Here is a 24,622-nt window from a genome sequence, read left to right as displayed (position 1 = left end):
TTAGTAAAGCACTTAGCCTACCCTGGTTGATAAAAGTGACTTTGCCTGCTGAGGCTCAAGGTGGCAAAGGAATGAGACAAGGGCTGTGATGGTGGAATTGGGCCCCTCAGTGGCCACATGGCCCAGGCCTCCTCTTCCTACCACAGTCCATTCACGCTCTTTTTCAGGAATGTGTATGTCACCGATGTGGTCTCTTTTGGGTTCTCTCAAGTCCAAAAACTGCAAAGATAGATATCTGCCCCAGGGCCTTAGACAGATTTTACGCAAAACCCCACCCCCAACCTTTTAGGAATTCCCACCACCAGCTTGGAGGTGAGCGTCCCATTCTTGGAGGTACTGAAATACAGGCTAAATGCTCATTTGTCAGGGATACTGTGTTATAGGTCCAGTAGCAGAAGGACAACTGGACTAGGGGTCCCCAAAGGCACCAAAACCATAGGGTCTGCTTCTCTCCTGCTGGGTATGGCCCTCCCACCCTTCCTGGGTGGAAGCAAGGAAGGAGTCGCTGGAGGGCTGGGGCTTTCTGAACATATGTGGCTGCCCCCTCTTCTCAGACCCCACCATTGAGAAGGAAATGGTTGGGATGGCCCAGGCCGTCCAGAACCATCTGAGACCCTGGAGAAAGGTTCAGGAGCTCCTTTGGTTTGGTTTGGTGGCCCCATCTAATGACCCTGGGCTTCACTAGCCCCCAGTAGACCTGGGTATCTGAGGAAAGAACCAAGGAGCTATCCTGCTAGACTGAATTCCAGGCAAGGCCTCTTCTTACAGCCTCCAGTTGGGTCCCCCAGAGCTCAAGAAGAACCCAAGCCAGTCAGTTCTCCTCCAGGTGTCCAGCTGGTCATCCTTGCTTGCATGTTCCCATAGCTCCCCTTCCCTCTGGGGCCCCTTCTCCCAGCCTGTGTAAGATAGACAATGTCCCGAGCCAGACCATCTTCTGGAAGCAGCCTTGGGCTACAGTCTGGATGGGTTGACCCCTGTGTTCTCCCTCTGTGAGCTGCCTTCACAGAGAACTTCAAGGAGGGCCAAGGCCCCACACTGTATCCACAACAAGAAGCAGCCATGCTGCTTCCAGAACAATGTAGCCTGCAGAGATGCACCCCTCCCCACCCCCCACACCTTGTGGTGGTTGTTGGTATGGGGGCAGCATTGTAAGTCCAAGAACAGCCCTGCCTGGGTTGGCCATAGCCATGGGACCTGCCACATAATGTGGTACGGATCTAGAAACGAGAACTATGAGGACCTTTCAAGGAACATTCTGGTTTGGAGGAAGGGGAGAGGAAAAGGGAAGGGACAGAGACAGCATTTTAGAAGGTCAGAGTAAAAGAAGCCTTTAGAAAGCATCTGGTCCAAGACACTACATGCTACAGATGGGAAGTCTGGAGTCCCCCAGACAGGAAGAAGTCTTGGGGCCTTATGCTATGCTCATAGTTCCGTTGCTTTCAGGGCACTGTACACTTTTCAAAAATTTTATCCAGACCACTATCAAGTATGATCCCCGTGAATCCCTCCTTCTATCCACGGATGGATCCCTTCTGTCACTCCTCGATCCCTCCTTCTTCCCTTCCTCCCCACCCCCACCCCCCATCCTCCCTTTCACCCTCACATCCATTCCTCCTTCTTTCCCCCTCCCTCACTCCACTCCTTCCTTTCTTGTTCCTCTCCCCCTTCCTGCCCTCCCCCTTCCGTCCATCATGCAGGCAATCCTTCTTCCCTTCCCTCCTCTCTTCCCTCCTTCTTCCTTTACTCCCTCCTTTCCTTCTTCCCTTTCTTCCTTCCGCCTGCCTGCCCATCCATCCACCCATCCATCCATCCATCCATCCATCCATCCATCCACCCACCCACCCATCCACCCATCCATCCATCCATCCATCCACCCATCCATCCATCCATCCATCCATCCATCCATCCATCCACCCATCCATCCACCCATCCACCCATCCATCCATCCATCCATCCATCCATCCACCCATCCATCCATCCATCCATCCATCCTTTCTCCCTTCCACTCTTTACCAGCCACCAGGTTATGGCCAGCAGAGGGGAATAAAGCTTTGGCCACTTTGGTGACGGCAGGGGAGCTCCCTGCCCAGCAGAGAGTAAAAGACACACGCAAGGACAAGTCCAGGGCAGTGGACTGAAAAGAGACTCTCCCTCGGGCCCTGGAGAGCAGGTGGGGTTTGGACAAGGTGGGGCAGGGTAGGGACTAAACCGGGGCTCCCAACTCTAGAAACAGCTCTCTAAGGGTCTGGATAGGGCAGACCTGGCTCACCCCAGAAGTGGATTAGGAAAGCTAAGCGGCAGCAACTGCGAGCGGCCACCACCTCTGACCCACGTTTATCTAGCTCCAAAGCTCCTGCTGTCACCAAAGTGGCCAAAGCTCCTAGAGCTAAAAATGCCTTCCAAAATGCTGGTTATCTGCCTCCAGGTCTCCTTACAGGCCCCAGAGACCCGGTCATCAGGCTTGGCACTCACCGTATCCCAAAGGGCAGGTCCTGCCCCTGCCCTGGGCTTTTTGAGAGAGGAGGACATGCACAGCTGAGGAATGTGGAGAGGCGGGGCACCCTGCCTCCCTGAGCTCCCCATCCTGACCAACGACAGGAGGCACGAGGCACCCCACTGCCCCATCAGCCATGGCCTCCTCCTCCCAAGCCCTCCTCTACCTGTCCCCCTCCGTCCCCTCTGCTCACATGTGATCCTCTTGCCGTAGGACCACTGCCATCAAAGTCAGCAGGCTTCCGGCTTAGAGTCCTGTCTCCATACAGCTACCAGAGGGAGAGACCCATTGGCATCCCAGCCCTCTGCCCAGGCCACCCGACCATGCTGCCCACAGAGAGGAGCCCTGACACAGGGGACGCTCTGCGCCCGGCCTCCCCGGCCCGAGAGCTCACTCCCTACCCGCACCCAACATTCTTGCCATACATAACTCTCTGCCATTTCTGACCCCCTTCTCCGGGTCTCCCCGTCTCTGTGTCTTTGTACCTCTAGAAAAACCCATTCATCCCTCAGTGACCCCACTAAGTAAGTAGCCCTACTCCTGGGACCCCTTGTCCAGGTGAGGCTCCTCTTGGAGCTGAGGCCCTAACAAGGCAGCAAATGAAGGGACCCCTCCCAAGGAGTCTATAAATTCATCCCCAAGGAGGCAGCAAATCTGTCTCCAACGCCGGCTCATTAGTGCTTGGGGAGACTCATGGGAACGGCCCCAACAGGGCCCTGATGTCCCAGGTGCTTCTGCCGGCCCGCAGAGCTCTCACTCCACCTGCCCCTCTCACAGGCCAGTCCTGATGGGAACACTTGAGGCCATGAAAGAGGGCGGGTCTTACACAGTTAGGGTAGGAAAAAGTATTGGTTCTTAGCAATCCATGCAACATCCTGCCTAGATTCTTTCCTCTCTGGGCCCTAGTGCCCAGGGAGTTGGCAGGGGCAGGGTGGCAGTCCAGCCCAGTCCAGAACCCGGCACCAGGACAGGGGAGGAAGCAAGGAAAGCGGCAGCGAGTCCTGCCGCCCAGCCTCGCCTTCCTGGGCAACCCCCTGCCTGGTCTCTGCTGCTGGTAGGTCTGGTCCTTGGTCACAGGCCAAGCCCCAGCAACATCCAGGCCCTCAGGAGGGCCCCTAGGAGGGCTGTAGAGACCCATGCCCCTGGCTCGCTCAGACTGCATATCCTCGTATGCCCAGAGACCAGCAGGCCTGCCACAGCGCTCCAGCTGAGTCCTAGCTCCCTTTGGTCTGTCCTCAGAGAAGCTGAGCACAGGAAGGAGGGGGCAGAAAGCTTCCAAAGCTAAGGACCCACTCCGCACTGTTAGTCCTCTCTCTGACCTAATGAGACAGGGAGTCCTACCCTCCTGTGCCAAAAAGGAAACCCAGGTACACAGAGGTCAGCGACTAAACCAAGGGCTCAGAGCTCATGATGAGGCTGAGGCCTGGACCCAAGTTCATCTTAGCTCTAGAATTGAACCTACTTCCACCAGCAGAGCTGCCAGCACACCTGGGTGGTTGGCCCTGTGTTTGGACGCCTCTATCCTGGAGCTTGGCACCCACAGGTCAGACTCCCTGAGGGCAGGTTATTCCTATCCCAGTGAAGGAGAGAACTGGGCTGCCCGGCCCCACAGTGAATTGTTCTTGGGCTGGCCCAGCCGCCCAGGACTTGCTAGCTCCCAGGACAACAGCAGCCCCAGGGATAGGGAGGCTGCCCCCCAACCTCATTCAGGGAATCACCACAACAGCAGCCTTGGATGGGCTCGCCTGTGTCCCCACCTGGCCACCTCCTTACACACCCAGAAAAGGGCAGGCTGGGAGATGATCCCAACTTGTTCAAGGTGCTCAGCCAGAGGGACTGGACAAGTGCGTGGGGATGGGGCATTCTTGGGGGTGGCCGAGCCCTGGCAGAGAGCGACGCTGGGAGCCACGTCTGCGGCAATCCCGGGTCAAGGCTCCCAGGACAGCAAGGCTGTCCCAGGGCTGAAGGCAAGGGCAAGGGCCGCACCCTACGTGAGCTGTCTGTGTCCCAGAGACCGCGGACACACACACAGCTACCCAGAGCACACCCTTCACCCCTTACCCTAAGCACATTGGCTGTCCATGCAGCCACACAGTCTACAGCCCAGGGGCCTGACTGCACATCCGGAGATAACACAGGGGCCAAGGGGCTGTATGGAAGCACACCCACAGCCCCCCACAGCTCTAGTCCCCTGCATTGGGGGCACACGATGACACGGCAGCCATCCCCGCACGGCATTCTCACTATCATACAGTAGAACCCAGGCCGGGCCACCGGGCTAGCCCCTCCTCTGCCCACCTCACCCCTGCAGGTGTGGCTGGCTCAGCGTCTGTCTCTCCCACAGGACAGCAGCTCCAGCCCGCCTTGCCTCTGCGGTTCAGCCTTCCTCGATGCCCTCAGCCTGCCTCCCCACGGTGATGGTGCCAGTGCTTGGATTTCCAGGCCTTACATCTGCCCCTCAGTCCCCAGCTGCCTGATTTCCTGCCCACCCCCACCCCCGACCCCCGCTGCCAGGCCTGGTCTCCCTTCTCTAGCCCACCCCAGCGGCCGCCTTGCCCCCCACACCCAGGATCCAGGCCGCTGTAAGACCAGCGTCTCCTGGGCTGCTAGTTTGCCAGGGGAGGAAGAGAGGCACAAAGGGACTTTTGCGTGGCAGCCCAGGGACAGGGACAGTTGTCACCGAGCCTGGCCACTGCAGAGGCCACCCAGTGAAATTTCAAGACAACACAGGCAAGATCGCCTGATAATGCAGCATAAACCCAAGCTGGTAGTCCTGGCCCCCACCCCCCACCCCCCAGAACCAAATCACAAACTGTGAAAGACCCACCAATAGTGTTCTAGAAAGTGGTAGCCATGGCAACAGAAGGAGGCATCCCATTTCTATGGTAACTGGGGTGGCGAGGCTGTTGGCTGTAAAGTCAGACAAACCTACTGAAGCTCTGTTGACTTAAGAATATGTTTTATAAATCACCAAGTTATTTTTATGGTAACCCCGCCCCTGAAACCATAAATCAGGAAAGCAATTTACTATCTATTAAAATGACCAATATGTGCAATGACTTTCATTTATAAATTATGTATGCCACAGTCATCTGTAGAAGATTGTGCTTGCCTTCCAGAATTGTTCTGGGGTTCGCAGTAGGGATCTGCGCGCTTGCAGTCTGGTGTTCCAGGAACAAGGTGATGGCTGGACTGTGGTGCATGGACCATCTTTCGGGTCTGGCGCTCACGTGCTGTGTGACCTTGGCAAGTCACTTCCCTTCTCTGGGCCTCAGATTCCTCACCAGTACACTGAGGGTTGGACTCGGTCCCTTCCGAGGATTCCGAGACAAGGCAAGGCTGCAGGCAGTGGGGCTCATCACAGGGCCCCTGGCTGCAGTCCAGGCCCAAGCCCCCTGAGGCTTCAGGTCAGTTTTTTTTCACCTAATTAAATCTGCCCAGCGGGGGAATATGGCATTTGAGTTAATCCAGGCAGAGTCAGTGATGCAGAGCAGGCGGGATGGCCAATTGGACTAAATAAATTGTCAGTCGAGTTGAGTTTGGAAACCGAATTACACTCATCTGGCCTTCCCTGGGCTGGGCAGGCCCGCGGCATGCTGGGCTGGCTGAGGGCAGCAAGGGGGCGACGGGGGAGGGGCCTCTTTGGAGTCTAATTTCTTTTTGGTCTATCAATAAATGGGCGGTCCTGGGCAGTCCATCCCGGCATCCAGGGGTCCCTGCCCCTCTTCCTTTTCACTAGTGCTTCCCCCTTGGCTCCCAGCTCAGGGAGCAGCAGGTGGATGAGTTTCCCACGATGCTACACAGAGGGGGTGAGTGGAAGTGTGCGAGAGTTTGTGCAGAGAACATAACACGGCCGAGTGGACACCAGTTTGGGCAAGTCCATGTTTGTGGGAGAGTCTGGGGGGAGAGGGGATGAGGGGAGAGACTGTCAGCACGCAGTGGGTGTAGACATGGTGAAGGTGTGTCCCCTGTTTATGCGACCTGACTCCAGGCATGTGTGAAAGGTTTGTGTAGATGGTCACCATGTGTAGTGTGTGGTTCCTACAGGGGGTAGGAGTGTGTGTGTGAGTGTGTGCATGCGTGCACGTGTGTGTGTGTTAAGACACATGAAGAGTGGTGTGTGTGCTTGTATGTAGATAAGGACATGTATGGGGTGTGATGCGTCTGCGTCTGTGTGTAAGGGCAGGTATGGGATCGGATGGGGCACATAGGAGCCCTCTCTTAGGGGAATAGGGCTGGCTAGGCACTCTGGACACATCTTCTCTGAGATAAGACCCAGCCCAGGGCTGTGACCCTTTTCCATGCCAGAGATAGTTATTCACACTCTAGCCCTGGGGTGTGCTCCTTTCTCTGGAACTGTCTCTGACTGAGAGAAAGAGGAGAGAGAGGGCAAGGGTAGGGAAAAGGCCACAGGGAGGCAGGGCTGTGGTGTTCCGGTCAGAACCCCTCCTCCTGTCACACTCCCCCTCTCATTCCTGGGACCCAGCCTGGGCAGTGGGGGAACTGAGGCCAGGAAAGGCAGGGCCCAGGCCTCCAACCTTCCAGAGAGAGGCTTCCTTGAATTCTCTCACAACCCTAGAGAGCTAGGCCATATCTAGAAAGGGCTGCCCCGACAGCTATACTGGCAAATTTGGAGGTGGCCGCAGTCTCCGTGTTGCAGTTTCGTTCCAGGATGCACATTCTTTTATTGCATTTTGGAAATGAAAACATGTCATAAAATGTACACATCCTTAAAATAGTATGTCTAACCCCATCCCCAGTGTGCTATTATTCAACTCACGTCATGTCTTAGATCGATGGTGCCTTAGATTTGTGAAAACATGGTCGTTAGAAACCCCAAACACCAGGGAAGAGGAGGCCCTCAGAGGTTTCTGGTCTAAAAGCTGCCCCCTGTGGCATGAATGGAGAAACAGACGCCCAGCAAGGAGGCCCAGCAAGGGAAAGGATCTGCCCCAGGTTACAGAACTCTGAGGGCGGACAGAGATAACAGCGTCAGTACTGGGCTGCAGCCTGGAGCTTTCATGGTCACGGCTTCCGAGCTTTTGCTTGAGATGCCCACCCAGGCCTCTCTGCTCCCGGGGCCCCACCTGCCTTCCAGACCCCAGGTCAAAGGGAGGCAGTGGCCGGAGCAGAAATGACAGGATCTTGAAGTTAGGATCAAACCCTCCCTGCACCTCTGGCCCTCATGGGTCCCGTCACAACAAAGTGCTTAGGATCAGAGCATCGCAGACTTAGAGAAGTGAAGACTCTTACAGTCATGACACAGGAACCACCGAGTTGGGAGGCAGCTGGGGGACTGAGGTGGATGTGCCCCTCCCCCCCCCATCCCAGCACAGCAGCACCGCCCTTCCGAGAGCCATCCACGCGGCAGGTGGGAGGCTGGGCGCACGCACCAGCACAGTCCTGGCTAAGCAGCATGGGGACCCGTCTGCCCAACGGGGGCTAGCCCTGGTCCTGGAGGACACAGGGAGGAGTGTCCCCTGAAAGACAGCCCCCCGGAGCAGTCTCTGGGCACAGCACCAAGGAGATCTTACTTGGTGACGGCCAAAGCCAGACCCCTCGGAAGGGTGATGGAGAGGCTGGAAGTAAGAAGCTCTCCCTGGGGGTGCTGTGGGAGCATGCAGGGGGTAGGAGTGGGCTGAGGCCTGCGTGATGGACAGGAAGGCGGTGGGGTGTGCTGGGGGAGAGGGACTCAGCAGAAACACAAATGCAGGCTCCTTGGTCCCATGCTCAGAGACAGGGTTAGCAGGTATGGGTGGGACCAGAAACTGACCTTCCACCTGGGCCCTCTGTGGCTCTGATGCCTCCAGCCCCATCCTCGCACTGGGGATCCATGAGGCCAGATGAGACCCAAGCACCAGACAGCTCGGTGTATAATGAAGCTCATGAGCCCGGGACACCCCGGGGACTGGGAAGCGGGCAGCGTGGCAGGAGGCGAAGGGTCCAGGTCTGGCTTCGGAGGCCTGAGTTTGAGTCCCAGCTCCACCATGGGCTGTCTGACCGCAGCAGGCAAGTGAGCGCTGGGAAACGCAGGCCCATCATTTTTCAAGTAGGGACTCTAACAATAATAATAACACAGCCTGGGAAGTCGGATGCTACGGAGCTTTTAGAGCAAAAGGCCAGGTGTCTAGGCTTTCCCTAAATCCCAGGCAGAATTCTGGGGTTGGGAGACACCTCGAGACTGCCAGTTCCCTTGCACACTAGGATTCCAGGAGTTGGGCCAAGGCTTCTTTCCACAAAAATCTAAACACAGCATTTTCCCCCTGAATTATTGGGGGGGAGGGTGGAAGTTACAAGGAGCAGCAGCAAACAGCTAACGAGAGAAACGTTTCATTTCAGAATTTTTCCCTAATGTTTTCCTCTCCTGCTACCACTTGCCTGCTGACGAACTGGGAGCAAATGAGAGCCTCATGGGAGCCAACGGCCTTCAGAGCCCATTTCCTGGGGCCACAGACCCAGGCCAAGCCATGTCTGAGACCCAGCACACCAGCCTCCTGCCAGTGAGGAACTGTCCTCAGGGTAAGGGTGACTTCACATGCCCACTGCCACGTGGTTATCCACGTGAGCCCCTGCCGTGGGCCCGGGAGCAAAGGAGGCTTGGTGGGCAAGGACACCCAAGGTCATAAGGCAAGCGGAGTGGGAGCCAGAGCTCCTGGAGTTCCGGCCTAACTCTGCTGATAAGATGGAGGCTGATGATGGCAGCTTCCGGGGCTCGAGGGGTCCCTGCCTCCTGTGCTCTCCATGCTTCGGGTCACTGAAACCTCACACAGGTCTAGGGGGAAGTTTGACTGCTATCATTTTTCAGACGAGGAGGCTAAGGTTTACAGAGGTGGAGAAGCTTGCCCAAGCACCCGGAGGGCCTCTGCCGTGCCATCAGTCCCAGCCTGGTTCGAAGGCCTGCTCTTCAGGCCTCCCATGGGCAACCCACCCCCCACTATATCCACAGTGCAAGTCAGCCTAGCTGTGCCCGAGAGCCAGACCTGGCTGCTCTGGCTTGATGTGGACCCTTAGACAGCCCTAGCGAGGTATACAGGCCTGTGTGCCATAGGGAAGCAGGGCCATGCTGTCCCCAAGTGCCCTTTGAGTTCCCTATGCCTGGAGGGCTGGCTGTCAGGGCCCTGGAAGGTCCCACCAGAAGCCGACATCCCACCCACGCCTGTGACCTGAGAGTCCCTCCAGGAGACCAGACACATATATCCTCACCCATTAGCATGTTAAACTCAGAGAAACACCAGTATTGCACGCAGGAAATTGTTCTGTTTCAGAGTTCAGAGCCATGTTTCTCTGTCTCTGCTGCACTTGCTGAGTTTTCTGTTCGTAAGTGATGAGTGATGGAACCCTTCAGAGTTCCTCTTTTGCTCTGCCTGCCAGGGAGCTCAGTGACATTCGATGCTCAAGTCTAAACTCATCTTTCACCCAAGTGCAGGGTATCACTATTTCTTCTCTTTATTATACCACTCCTATGTTTTCCTTTCTTCTTTATTTCTAAGGATTCTGTTATAAGTGTGTCTTATGTGCCTCAAAACTTTTGGTGCCACAGATAAGAAAGTGAATAGGAAGGTGCCCCCATCTAGGAGATACAGGCCTCCTATGTGTGCAATTCAGTAACCCTGATGCAGATGTCTCTGATGGTGACCACCAGTGATGGGGACCTCTCATCCTGGCTTTGGACAGCTCTAGAGGTATGCATTGATTTTGTGTTTAAGTCAATCTCCCCGCCTTTCTCCCAGCAATCCCAGTTCTGCCCTCTGGGGTCATCGGAACACACCTGCTTCTTTTCCCTGTGACAGCCCTGTCCACAGGGGCAGATGGGCTTCTGGACCCACCGCAGAGCTGTCCCTCCTGCAGGCCAGGCCTTCCCTGGCCTCCACCACATTCCCTCTCCTGGGCCAGCTCCCCTGCTTCAGAGCCTGATTTGGTTAAGTGCTCACTGTGTGTGGCTGAATGGATCACACACTTTACCCTTTCGGATTCCCACAATCATCTCAATGACTGGAGTGTTTAGCTTTGTTGAGCCCCACTGTGCTCTGCTATGAAGTAATAATAATCGCTATTACCAATGTGATCTCATTTATTCTTAAAAACTTCTCAGAGGCAGAGGTCATTACCTCCATTTTGTAGATTAAAAAAAAAAAAATGAGGCTCAGAGTGGTAAAGACATGTGCCAAAATACCAAAATTCACAGAGCTTGAAAGTAGAATCTAGGTGTCTCTGACTCTAAAGCCACCCTAACCCAGGGCTTCCACTTATAAATCTCTCCCATGTCCATGTAGGTAGCCTGGGAGGAGGACATTAGTCTTCCCATTACGATGACATGGGGTACAGCTGTTGATGTACAATAATCTTCACATTTTGAATCACATCTCTCTCTCTCTCTCATACACACACACACACACACACACACACACATCAACAGCTGTGCCATCAGCAGGATAGTCTTGATTGTCCCCATTAGACAGATGAGAAAACTGAGGTCCGCAGCTCCATCATCTCCCACTAGGAATCTAATGGGAAATCGCTCCCAGGGCCCACTTGTATTTCCTCATCGAGTTAGTGGTCTTGATTCTCAATAAGGGTGTGCATGTGTGTAGTCATATGCATGTGTTGTGGAGAGGGGAATAAAAAGATGGTTCTAAGAGGGACAGCTCAGGGAGGGCAGTGGACACAGCGCAGGTGGGGCCACAGTTGACTGCCCACCTGCTCTCTCTCCGGTGAATATTTATGCCTTATCCCCGGGCTGTGCAGGGCCCAGAGTGAACAAAAACTGGCATGACCTCTGGTACGGGAGGCTAACAGGTATCAGGGAAACATACAAGCAAATATGTACCTGTATGAGGTGATAAGGGCTTTCAGAGGAAAGCACAAGGCATCTGATGGGACTTGAACAAGTCTTGAGGTTCGAGTGGTTTCTGGGCGGAAGTGACAATTGTGCCGAGGTGGGAAGGATGGGTAAGAACCAACGAGGGGGAAATACAGGTTGCAAGGAAGAGCAATTTAGACAGAAAGAACAGGAGCAACTTCCAGTCCTTCCATCCCTTGGCCGTCAGCAGCATCTGAGATCGCCCATCACCCCCTCCTTTATGTCACGCTCCTAGGCTCCAACCATCTCTTGATTTTCTCCCTACCTCACTGGCTGCTCCTTCTCGATGTCCTTTGCCAACCTCTTCCCCTGCCTCGAGCGATCAGGGTGCCCCAGAACCTTGGTCTTCTTCCCCATCTACATGCATTCCCTTAACGATTCACCTAGTTTCCAGCCTTAAATACCATCACCCATTCAAATACCACCGAACCCTCCCTGATGTCTCCCTGCAGCTCAGCCCTTCTCCTGAACTCAGGACTTGGGCATCTGACTCCTTAGCATCTTCAGGGGGAGGTCTGATAGCGCTGTCCCCAACTTGACGGGCCCCCTGAGCTCCCACAGAGCCCCCACTGACCGCACCTCTCCAGCCCATGAAGCAGCAGCTCCATCCTTCCGGATTCCTGCCCCAGACCTTGACACCTCTCTTCCTGCCACACCTCGAATTTAATCCGTAAGGAAAGGCCACCGACAACGACGAAGCTTGAAACCAATCCAGAGTCTGACCCGCCTGCCCAGCACTACCCTTAGTACCTCCATCCCTGGCAGGATCAATCATTTCCCCCCGCCCCCGGATTATGGTAAGAGCCCCTTCACTGGTCTCCCAGCTGTCACAGCTCCTGGTGCTCGAGAACTATTTGCAACAGACCAGCGAGATGATCCTTTTAACATAGAAATCTGCCAGTGTCCTTTCTCTGCTCAGAACCCTTGCACAGGCTCCCCATTTCTCTCAGAGGAGGAGCCAAGGTCCTCCCGTTCCACGCGGCCCCTGCATGATCTGGTCCCACACTGCCTCCCCCCTGCCAAGCTCCTCTCCTGCTGCTGTCCCCTTCGCTTGTTTCAGCCACACCCGCCTCCTCAAACATGTTCTCGAAACATGCCAGACATACGCCTGCCTTAGGGCCCCCGCACTGGCTGTTCCCCCCACCCCGGCCAGACGCCCTTCCCCAGGTATCCTCACAGCTCATTCCCTCAGCACCTTCTGGGGCTTTCTCTCAATGAGCACCCCCCGGCCGATTCCAGCTTCCTTCCTCTCCTGCCCCTCACAGAACCATCATGAACCATCATGGACTTCCCCAGCTTTACTGATGCGTGACTTACAGCGGGCCATGTTCAGCCCATCCGAGGGGCCAGCTGCGTGAGTGCTGGTACTTTCCACCATCTGATTTCTTTACTTTTGGTATTTATTCTTGGCCTCTCTTCCACCTTAGAATGTAGGTACCGTGAAGGGGCCAGATCTGGGGATGGGCGCTGGCCCTGCTGTCAGGCCCAGCCATGTGCCACACACTAGTAAGGAAAAAGGGGCCCCTTTCTTGGGGACCAGGAGCACAGTTAAGCACCAGGATGGCCTCTCTTCTGTGGGAAGGTCATGGATATTTGCCCATGTCTGCTTGTCTCACTCCTTCAATCTATGCAATGAACACAGCGAAGTTTACTCCTTTCATCCTCCTTAGGGGTTCACGTCCTCTGGCGCCCACGTCCCCTCCTCTGCATGGACAGCGTGCGCCATCCCTGATTCACTGACACGGCGCCGGCGTCAACACTGGCGAGGTACACAGACACTGACTTCAGACTCTTGCTTATGCCGGCACCGACACACTTAACAGCAGATGTATGTGGACACTGGTGCAAGGATCATCTTTGTCTATGCATCTGTGACTCATCTGGTCACTGATCATCCGGCTCGGTCCTCACCAGCCTCATCTCCACAGAGGCTGTTTGTTACACTGGCAGTGGGCAGAGAGACTGAGAGCAGATCCACGTCTACACGGGCAACGGGGACACTCACTGATAGCAGACTCATGCCTCCGCTGGCGCGGGTACAACCATGTTCCTCTCTTGACAGTGGGCAGAGCCAATAAAGACCTGGGTGCCCACTGGCCGTGAACACAAATGAGTCAGGACAGTGGACACGAAGGCGTGAAAGTTCCTGTTCACTTCCAGCAGGCCGGCCGGCTGAAGACATTCATTGTGGAGTGTAACAGCTCGAGGCCTGCCTCGGGGGCATCCCTGGCATGGGGACGTGGAATTCAAAACCTGCATGCCAGTCCTGGAGTGTGGCCACTGGCATTGGGGGCACATGGCAAGGAGATGAGACCTTGTCTATTCCCAGGGCCTTGAGATCACACAAGGTGAGTAGAGACTCAGGTTGTGTGACTCCCAGTGCCTCCCGCCCCCTCCCTACCCCACGCCCGGTGCCAGGCCCAGCCAGCCTGGGCTTAAAAAAAGCACCAGGAAATGTCACTTTCTTTTTGAGGAGGTGCGATGGGAGGAGATGGCCCAGGCAGTTTAGCTGCCGGCCTATTCAAAGGCTGGGAACGGTGACAGTACCCTTAAACCCTGAAGCTGGTTTCCTACCTCCTACCCAGGCCGCACAGAATTCCAGCCCCTTCCCGGCAAGCAGAGCCTTACCAAGTGCCAGGGGCCCAGGGGCCCCAGTGCCTGCCTGTCTGCCGCCAGGCCCCTGCCTGCTACTGCATGTCTACTCTGTCTGTCCCAGCAGGACCGGGCACTGTCCACGGTGCGGCCATTCCCCCATCTGCCAAATGGGGCGGGGGTGCGCCCAGACCCCCTGGAGCTCCTCCTCTACCCCCTAGGATCCCTATGTTACCCACAAGAATACCTAGATCCTACTGGAGACACAGCCTGGCCGAGAGACAAGTGACGGTGGAGGCCTCCTCAGAGGAGAGAGCTCCGGGGACATCCGACCATCCATCCATGCAGCTTTCGGTGGTTTGTTCATTCATTCAATCATCCAATATTCACTGAGTGCCCATTATACACCAGGCACCATTTTTCACAACCACCTCCAGAAACAACAGCTTTAAATAAAGCTCCCAGCACAGAGCTGGGCACCCAGCAGTTACTCAGGAGCGAGGACACAGACATCTACCATGTGCTGACCCTTTCCCCGAGCCAGACCCATCCTGAGCACTCACACATGTCCCATCTCACTGACCTTGACCAACTCTGAGTTTTGCACTGTGGTGACCACCCTATTTTTGTAGGGGGGGCGGAACTGGAAAGACATGTTGGGTAGGAGCGGCTAGGCTGCCCATGATCAGGAACTTGGGAGGTGATGGAGTTGGAACTGGAAACCCAGCTTTGTCTGACTGCAGAATGCAGGCTCTCCACCACTCTCCCAGCCCCTCAACACCCATTCATGGAATGAAAGCCTGAGGGAGGGAGTGAAACTTTGTGTTGGTGCAGGTACGGGTCTGTGACCATCTAGAGCCGTTGGCACGCGTGAGCATGGGGAGCACGTACGTGCAGATGTTTGTGTGTTCGCCTGTGGGGCTTTTTTATGGAAAGCCTTCCCCTTGTTGTCTTGGTCTTGTGTGTGCTGGAGCTATACTTAGCTGCAGCCGTGACTGTAATGAGTGGTTAGCGGCACACCAGGCACTCTCATTGGGACCTGGTTTCCCAGGGAGATCGCTGGGGCCAGTGTATGTGTGGAGGGGGTGCAGCTTGGCGCTGGGGAATGCTCTGGGCTTTGGGAGGAGCCTGGAGCTCACAGCTCCATGCATCGTGCAAATGGAGGTCCTCAGCTCCTGCTGGAAGAATCTGCTGTAGGCTAGCATCCTCTAAGCCTCCAGACCCTACCGCCCATGTCTGTGGTCCCTCTACCCGCCCTTGCTGGGTAATTAAAATGAAAGCCTTGGAGCTCATGTCTAGACCCTGGGGACTGATGACAAGAAGCAGGGGCAGACGATGTGTCTTGGAGTTCCCGAGCCAGGGGACTCAGGAGGGTGCCTGCCTCAGCCAGGAGAGTGGCACTGTCCCCTTTTACACAGCCTGCTGGTGCTATAGGAGAGACTTGCTCACCGAGGCTGGGGACCTAGGGAGGAGAAGTGGCCTCCCGACCCCAGGACAGACCGAAATCAGAGGTATGATTCGTGCAGCCTGGGGCTCAGAGCCCCCCCCCCCCACTCGCTGTCTGCCTTCCAGTGGCCACAGGGCGTCCAGAAAACTCTGGACCCAAGGCTTCCCTGTCATGGGGCTCTGAGTGCAATTTCTTTCCAGCCTGTCTTGCAGCTGCTTGATCAGAACCTCTCACCTTTGAGTATGGGCTGGTCTCCCGGATCAGTCCTGGCCCCCAGCTCCAAGCTCCCTTGCTCCACGAACCGTCCACCCTTGCATCTGCAAACCTAATTTCTCTGCTCGGTGGCTAGGTTTCTCTACCCTGCCTTGCACCCTGAAGTCTTCAGCTTCCCAGTCCTCTCCTCTGGGATATTTTCTTTGAATGAGAGGTGAAACTTCCTTTCCTGCCTTGAAGCCAAGCCACTAGAACAGTATCCCTCCATTCATCCTTAAAACCATTGATTTGAGCACCCATACGCCAAGGTGCCCACCCAGTGGGGTGTCCATTCATACCTTCTTCCTTCCACCCATTCATCTCCATCCATGGACCATCCTTTTATCCACTCTTTTGTCCACTTGCCAATCACCCATCTGACCATCCAACCTCCTCATTCTTGACCACACAACTTTAGCATAATAGAGTGGGAAGGAACATAGCACTGCTGTAACTGACCTTCTCAATTGCCCAAAGATGACCTGGGGATCTAGTCCTTCTACCACCACTTACTAACTAGATGGATGGCCCATGCAAATAAATTAATCTCTCTGGGCCAGTTTTTCCTTCATCAATGAAATGCAGATACTATCTCATTCTTCCACCTGAAAGGGCTGTGGTGAAGTATGTCACTTTAGCAAGGATTTATTGATTCCATATTATATAACAGGAACCATCATTCCTTGAGCTGACCCTCCTCCTCAAAGAGGCTGCAGCTGAGCTGGGGAGACAGGAAACCTCAATAGGGCAGCTCAATCAAGGGCAGGAGAAGTTCTCTGGCAGAGCAGACTGTTCAAGAAGGAACAGAACAGGCAAAGGCAGGACACAGGGGAGCAGCTAAGGAAGTGGCGAATGTACCTGGAGGCCAAGGGTGGGTGGTCTGGAAAGACATGTTGGGTAGGATTTTCCCAGGGTAGCACAACAGAGTTCAGGAAGGCCATGGGCATGGAAAGACTTGCCCAGCTGGTACAAAGCACAGAGATTCCTTACTCTGAGACTTTTACTCAGGTCCCCAGACTGCCAGACGGAAAAAAAAAAATATCTGCTTGGTGACAGCCAGGCCTCAGGAGACATGGTTCCTGCTGCCTAGAAGAGAAGCCAGTGCCTGGCATTTCTAACCTTTGTGCTGCTAAATACATCACTGGTGACAGTGGTTCTTGCCCCTGAGGCTGTGGGGCCACCGGACAAAGCTTCCACAGCTTGCTTCCTTGTCTCTGTGGTTCAGCCCTCATCATGCCAGCCCTCCCAGGGCATCTGAACCCAGGAACAGGTTCAGTGGTGCCCCTGGGAGGGAAGCGTGTCTCGTGTGCTAGGCACAATGCTTCAGGCTCTGCCCTCCGAAGCACACCCCCACACCAGGAGCAAAGAGGCTTGGCCAGATGCCACCTGCCTAAGCCCACACTGAGGCCTGTGCTCTTGCCTCTACCTGTTCCCTCCTCACCCTTCCCCTGCCCTTGAGACAGCAGTCTCCGGCATACATGGCCCTGCTTTGAACCATATTTTCTCCCTCATGAATTATCTTTCTGCCTCTGCTTGGTGCATTTACCCGGCTCCCCTGAGAGGTAAGTGGCACCATGATGCACAGTTTATGGATGAGATAACAAAGCCCCCCACCCACCAAGACAAGGACCATGTGGGCTGCTCGGGCGCCCAGGTGGGAGCTCCCATGGCAATATGGGGAGAAGCACACCGCCTGGGCCTGGCCCTCAGCAGGCGCCTGCTCTGTATGCCACCAAAAGCCCTGCCCTCATCCTGGGACTCTGGTGGCTCCAGGTGGCCCAGTGGGTGACTGTGTTCCTCACAGCTGCTAAGAGAACCCCTGAGGCTGAGTATAAAACATTAATCTCTAAGTGGTAAGATGCTGGCCCTGGCAGGAGGCTGTGGTTTAAAATATCTTCAGAGTCCTGCCCTGGTGACAAGACCCAAGGGAGTCACACTTCCCTGATCTACCATCCTCATGGGCGGAGAAGGTCCCTGCGGAACCAGCAAAGCCTCCTGGTTACAGCAACCCCTTCTTAGACATACGTTTCATGTTCTCCAAATCCCCTGGGGGGAGAGGCCAGTGTCTGCGGGACCTCCTAGAAAGATGCCTCATGTGCCAAATGGTGAGAGTGATCAGGCATGACTGGAACACCTGTGTTGGACCATGCACTGCACTAACCAGCTTTCTGGACCTTATCTCGTTGGGTTCTCATGGCAGCCCCTTGAAGTGGGAACTCTTGGCATCCCCCCTTTACGGCTGAGGTGGCTGAGGCTTACAGAGGTCACACAGCTAATAATCACTGGAGCCAAGTTTGGACTTAGGCAGTCTGCTCCAGTCTGGCCCATGAACACTACACTGACCATCTTCTCAAAGTCTGACCCAGTGAGAAGCAGGTAAGCAGCCATGGGGGGCTATGAGAATGCAAATTGCTGAAAGACTTTGGTCTGGAAGGGCCCTTTCCCTCTGGCTCCCATACCAACTTCTCTCCAGCCCCAGCGCCCCTGAGAGGACAGCATCCCCACAGCCTGGTGGCAGCCTGGTGTGGCCCCACACCTCGCCCTGACTGGCACAGTTGGCCTTTTGGGAAAAGACAGAGGTCGCCACTGTGGTGAGGCAAGGGCCCCCTCCCTGAGGCCCAGCTTCCTAGACGTGAGGACTGTGCGGCCCCTGAGGCCATGGGAGGGGAGGGAAGAGGAGGGAAGAGGACCACGGTGGAGACATAAACACCACCAAACACCAGGCTGGCACACCCAGAGAGCCCATGCCGCGAGACCCTGCCGCCAAGAGCACAGTGGGGTGGTGGGGAGCTCTGCTCTTCTCTTTCTGACCTCCCACAGTCTCTCAGCTCTCTGAGCCCGGCCCTGGATACTGGCCTCTCGCGGGGTCTTCACCCCTAGGCACACGGGTCCGCTCAGGACTTCTGCATGTCTCACGGCCCCTGTTCCCTAGATGTCACATGTCTCCCTCCCTCCCTGCTTTCAAGTCTTTGCTGAAACATCACCTGGTTTTCTGCCACACTGGTTAAAATCCTCGCCACCCCCCAGCACTTCCTGGCCCTACCCTCTGTGACGTAGCTCCACAGCACTCCCCACCATACAACACACTTTATATTCATGTGTCCATTTATTTCTTTTTATTCTCCCTACGCTAGAATGTAAGCTTCTTGAGGGCAGAGATTTCTGGCCATTTTGGTCTTTACTCTATTCCTAGCTTCTAGAACAGTGCCTATCTCCTAGTCAGGAGGCACTCAATAATTACGTCGACTGAATGAAGGAACAAGTGAATGCTAACAGCAGCCCCTGGCAGGAATTACCGAGAGCATCTTTAGGGTAGAGTAGGGGTGTAGGGCGAGAAGGCCCTTCCTGCACTGTGGATGGAGAAGGAAAGAAGTAAGGCGGGGGCACACCATGGGCAGGGGGCCAGGGGCTTGTGGGCAGGCCCGGAGCCAGAGTGAAGCAGGAGCAGGGCTGCCAGGCTAGGTCTGGGGAAGGTCTGGACCCGGCCAGGGTTGAAGGGGCATCCGAGGCCGTGCACAGGCTTGAGAAAGCTTCCTTTGGCGTCTGTGGCCCAGGCCAAAGCTACATCTAAGCCTGGGCCGAGTGAAGCTCCGGGGCCCCCTGAGCTCAGCTGTCTGGGGCTGCCCAGCTAATATTAGCTCATCCCCACCCAGCCTGGCGTCAGCCTGGCGGGGCAGGCCAGCCCGAGAGGGCACCAGCCCCTGGCACCCACAGGAGCCCCGGGCCCCAGAAGCATCTAGGGTCTGCCTGGCCCTTGCAGCCAGTGCTCACCGTGCATTGCCTGTAAAGTTAGACATGTTGAGGCCCAAAGCTGGGATACCTGGTCCCCTGCCCACCAGCCCCCTCCACACTGGGGGTCCTGTCAGCGTCTCAGGTGCCTGTGCTTGGCTCCCCACCACAGATGTCAATGCTTGCCCCCTCCCGCCCCTCTATTCCGCGGCACAACTTCTGTCTTCCATCTCCCTCATTGCCCACTACACTGGGACAAGGAGGCAGAGCAGGGACCAGTGGCCCACACCGACCAGTGGGGACACTGAGGATCAGAGGAGCCATGGTCTGTCTGTGACACCCAGCAGCTTTGTGACAGAAAGCAAGACGGAATGCAGGCCCTGCCAAGATGACATCCCTGAAATCTGGTCCCTGGGAGACAGACTCCGGAAGCGGGAGACCCCAGGGCCAAGGTAGGTGAGGTGACCCCTAGAGAGTTATTTAAAAGGGGAGTCAGTTTCCGAAAGAAGGAAGCCGACAGAGAACAGCTGACGGTCTGGGTCTTCCAGAGCCAAGCGCCGGTGAAAAGACAATAATGGAACCTACGATAATTAAGAACTTATTATGTTTCGGGTTCTGGGCTAAGTGCTTAACACATTCAGGCCTCTCCCCTTCCCTATGAGTCAGGCGCTATTAATATCCCTCTCAAGGTACAGACAGGTTAGGGAACTTGTCCAAGGTCACACAGCTGGGAATTGCTGGGCCAGAACATGAATGCAGGCCTCCTGGCTCCCGAGGACACGCTCTTAGGAGAAACTGGGCTCCAGGTCACACTGTCAAGTGAGGCCTCGAGGTCCATCCACTTTCAGCGGAACATGTGACTGGGACTCCTAGCCGGGGACCTTGGGACAAAAAGCATCCTTAAGATTTCAAGGGGAAGAGTTTGTGTTGACAGTCAGTAACTCATAGAAGGAAGGGGGTGACAGAAGGGACAGGGAACAGAAGGAGGTGGATGGGGAGGAAGATGGGGAGGGACAGCAGAAGAGCCTGGCTGGCCTCCAGGAGGAGTCGCAAGAGAAGTGACACTTGGGCATTTGGTCGGACCACCTGGGCCTGGGAACACTGTCCCGGCAACACGTGTGTCCTTGTGTGAGAGCTCGTGAGTCCTGGTTGAGGAAACTAGTTCCTCAGTCTCTGAGCTCCGGTTGTGGGGGGCGGGCCAGGGGCTCACTGGGCTGAGGTGGAGTGAAAAAGGAGTTTGCTGAGGTGAAGGGGGAGGGATGGGAAAAGCCTCACGTGGCCCTAGGTGGTGACAGTGGCAGGTGGGACCTGTCCTGGCTGCTGCTTTTCTCCCCCCACCCCCGGCCCTGACCAGGACACTCCGCGGCCCCAGCACTGCCTTCGTCTCTGTCTCTCCGTCACTGCTCTAGGCTCGGGGATGGAGGCACTGTGTCCCCGGGTGAGGCAAGGAAGAAGGGGGTCAGCTGGGAACAGGCTCCAGGGTATGGTGTCTGACCTAGGTCTTGAACTCTGGTCTCCTTATCCATCCTCTCAATAAATATTTATTTAACACCCACTATATGCCAGGTCCTGTTCTAGGTTCTTCTAGTGAAAGAAACAGACGGCAAATGAGATAAATAAGTAAAATACAGTTAGATGGTGTTAATGCAAAGGAGGAAACAGGAGAGCATGGAACGGCAGGAGGTTGAGCTGAGCTGGTGACATCCAAGTCCAGACCTGAAGCAGGTGCAGGAGTGAGGGGGAGGGGGATGCTCCGGGTGGAGGGAACAGCAAGAGTAAGGGTCCTGAGGCAGAGGCACAAACACTGTATTGGTGGAAAACCACAGAGGCCAGAATGAGAAGTGGGAGAGAGGCAGGAGAGCAGAAGGGAGATGGTAGGGGCCAGGAGCTCATGTGGAGCCTCCGAACCCTCAGGAGGACTTGGGCTCCTCCCTGAGTGAGACCGGAAGCTGGGGTTAGCAGAGCACAGAGGTGGCTTGGTCTGACTAGCATTTTACCCAGGATGGCCCTGGCTGCATGTGGAGAAGGAGCCTGAGGGAGGACAATTCCCAGTCATCCAGGGTAGAGAAGAGGATGGCTTCAACTAGGGACCTAGTGGTGGAGGTGATGTGACACAGTTGGGTTCTGGGATGCTCTCAACATGGAGGCAACAGGATTTGCTGATGCGTGAGAGAAAGGAAGGATTCAAGGATGGTGCCAAGCGCTTTGGTCTGAGAACTTACTGGCCTGGGCCTCATCCCCAGGCCTGTCACCCTGGTGCCAACTAATTGGGCACAAGGAAAGATGAGAATCACCCCCCTTGAAGCTCTTGCACCCTGCACACACCCATTCAGGCTTCTCGGTGTCCTGATACTTCCTCTCAACTGGGAATGGCTGCCCACCTCAGCACTCCTCAGAACCGAGGGTGTGTATGATTCATCTGGGGATCTTGTTAACATGAAGGTCCTGACTCTGGAGGTCTCCGGTAGGGCCTGAAATTCTTCATTTCTACCCTGTGCCCAGGTGACATCGGTGCTGTTGGTCAGAGGACCACGCCAACTGGCAAGAGCCCCTATGTCCCCAGCCCCCAGTTGAGAGTCTCCCTGCCCGGGAGCAGAGCCAGCATCCTGAGCACCCCGGCCCCCAGATCCAGGAATCATTCTCGAGGGACAGAGCCCAGGAGCCTGACCTTTTGGAAGCAGCCTGGGTCATGTGAGAGTCAGTCACAGGTGGGAACGCCCCCATAAGCACCCCTGCAGCCCCCAGACCAACCACTGCTGAGAGCCTTGCCCAGGGCCAGCCCCACCAGGCACAGAGGGCGCTCACTGCCCCACAGCGCCCCCTGCCCCATCAAAGCTAGCCGCCCTGCCTGGCCCAAGCCCCTGCGGGCGGCCGCAGCCATTTCCTCTCTAAATGCACCTCTCTGCAGCTCCCACAGGGCACATGGCCAAGGGAACGGCCTGCAGAAGAGGGCAAACAGGTGCCACCTGCTGGGCCTGAGCAAAGCACACGCTGAGGAGGTGGGACCCACAGGTTTATGCCCGGGAGTGCCTAAACACCAATCACAGTGGCAAGCCCAGGCAGGGCGTGATTCCTGTGCCTTGAAGGAATGAATGAGAGCAGGTGGAGAGAGCCTGAATGAATGTAGGAGGAAAGGAGGAAGCTCTCCAGATCCCTTCCCGGGGGCTCCTCCCTGCTTAGTGTCAGGGCCCTTGGCAGGAGAGCTCAAATGTGTCCTAGAAAGGGGCAGGGCTGAAGATGTGGATGGACACCTAGGGAAGGACTAACTTGGCACCCACAGTGACTCCGGAAAGCTGAAGTCCAGAATTCTTAGGCTCCTGGAATGTCCAGACTGGGGAGGCACTTGGTCATTTGGAATGACCTTTGTACTTCATAGAGGCCCACCCTGCAGCCTGAGGGGGTGCTGGGATTGGCCCAGGGGAGCCTGGCTTGGTTTAATGGCTCAGCTACAGACCTTGCTCTGGCTTAGTTGCCTGATGCCCACAACAGGGCAACTGTCTGTGGCCTCATCTCTCCATGCACCTGGACCGGTCCTTGATCCTGAGGGCCCACCTGGCCCAGTCACAGGCCTCCAGAAGTGTCCCCAGTGTCCTCCAGCTCAAATCGTGCAAGCCTGGCTACTTCATGCCCAACCCTCGCTCCCCAGAGTGGTCAGCTAGGGCAGGAGCGGCCAGGGTAAGCATTAGGGGCCTTGTGGAATGGGTTGTCACATTCAGCAAGTCTAGAAGAGACACTGAGAAAGGGAAAGAAGTACGCAAAAACCTGGAGGTTGGAATGAAGGCTGGAGATGAGGAGCCCTGGGAGGAGGCTGGCAGAAGGGAGCAGCTCATGTCCGGGTTCCAGCGCAGAAGGCCTCAAATGCCATGCTAAGGGGGAGCCAGCATTACCCCTGGCTTCCCCCAAGTATCTACCACCTTGTGCAGGACAACTTTGGACCTTCCCTGAGCCCTCTGCCATTCCCCTGTAGGCATATGGAGCCCCAGAGCCTGCACGGCTAGTGGGGGGCAATGCCGCACCTTCGGAAGACCCTCTCCCCGGGGACTGTCAGAGCACGTCTTAGCCCTTGAGGCTGGGCCCTTACCTACCCAAGTTCAGGGCCCACAACTTGATGAGCAGGAATCCCAGACAGGTTGTGAAGAATGAGTGTTTGCTGGGGGAGGAGGGTAAGGAGATAGAAACCCTAGCCTGGGCCAGAGACCCCACTATCCTGGAATGGCAGTGGGAGGCAGTCCTGAGCAGTGGTTCTGGACAGAGTTCCAGTGCGGGCAGCCCTGGTCCGAGGGCTGGCTCTCCCGCTCGGGAGCTGAGTGACCTTGGGTAGGTTACTCACTGCTTTGAGCCTCAGCAGCCTCATCTGTGACATTGGTGTGATGATAACGATACAGTTCCATGGCAGTTTTGTGAGAATTAAATGAGAATATGGAAATGAAGCCCTTATGAAGGATACATAGTAAATGCTTTTGTAAATAGCAGCCGTTAGTATTATGATTCAAGAAAGGAAAGGGGTTCTAGAAAAATCTTGCTAGGAGGATGGTAAGAACAGAATTTGGGCCAACTCTGGGTTGAATGACCTGCAAACATCTGAACCAGATGTGCTGAGTCTTGGGTTGGGGGCACAGGGGGCCTGGAGAAGGGGGGTGGGAGGGCCATTGAAGGCTTCATCCCCTTCCCTCAGGGGAGGAAATTATGGGGGTAAGTAAAAGAACAGCATGTGCAGGTAGTACCTGGTGCTCTGTTAAAACTGAGAGCCAAAAGAGATGCAAATGGCCAGGCCCTGGGCGGAGAAGATGAGAGTTGGAGTTTCACTAATTCCCTATGTGGTTTTGGGCAAGTGTCTTCCCCTCTCTGAGTCTGCTTCTTCTCCACCGGATGAGGGTAGTGGCTAGAGGTGGCCCAGGAGCACCCATCTTCTCCAACAGCCGTCATGCATGTGGAAGATGGTCCCTCCCACCCAAGGGGTCTCCATGAATCAGGCCTGGGCAGCCAATAGTCCCCTTTTCCTCGGACCCTGTCTCTAGGGAAGGGAAGCTCAGGCCGTTGGCTAGCCTAGGGGCTGATGGGAGGGAGCGGCTCAAGGCCCTGACCTTTTGGTCCAGAGTGAGCACACTGGTCATGGGACCGCTCAGAATAGCCATGGCACTATATTCAGCTGTCTTGGGAGGCCCCAAGATCCCTGGCCCAGGCAGCAGGCCCTGAAGTGAGTCCCCTCCGGACTCCCCCCCCCAACACCTCTAAGACAACCGCCTGC

At 55.8% G+C, this 24,622-nt stretch overlaps 1 protein-coding gene across 1 annotated transcript in view; it reads right to left on the bottom strand.

The window, feature by feature from the left end:
• Positions 1–24,622, bottom strand: part of KCNC1 (potassium voltage-gated channel subfamily C member 1) — a 42,969-nt gene that overhangs the window by 12,142 nt on the left and 6,205 nt on the right. The gene's annotated exons all lie outside the window — the stretch shown is intronic.

This window comes from Mustela nivalis (genome assembly GCF_964662115.1).
Source record: "Mustela nivalis genome assembly, chromosome: 9".
Lineage (NCBI taxonomy): Eukaryota > Metazoa > Chordata > Mammalia > Carnivora > Mustelidae > Mustela > Mustela nivalis.
Note: the sequence above shows the minus strand (reverse complement) of the source record. Positions and strands in the feature narration are given on the sequence as shown.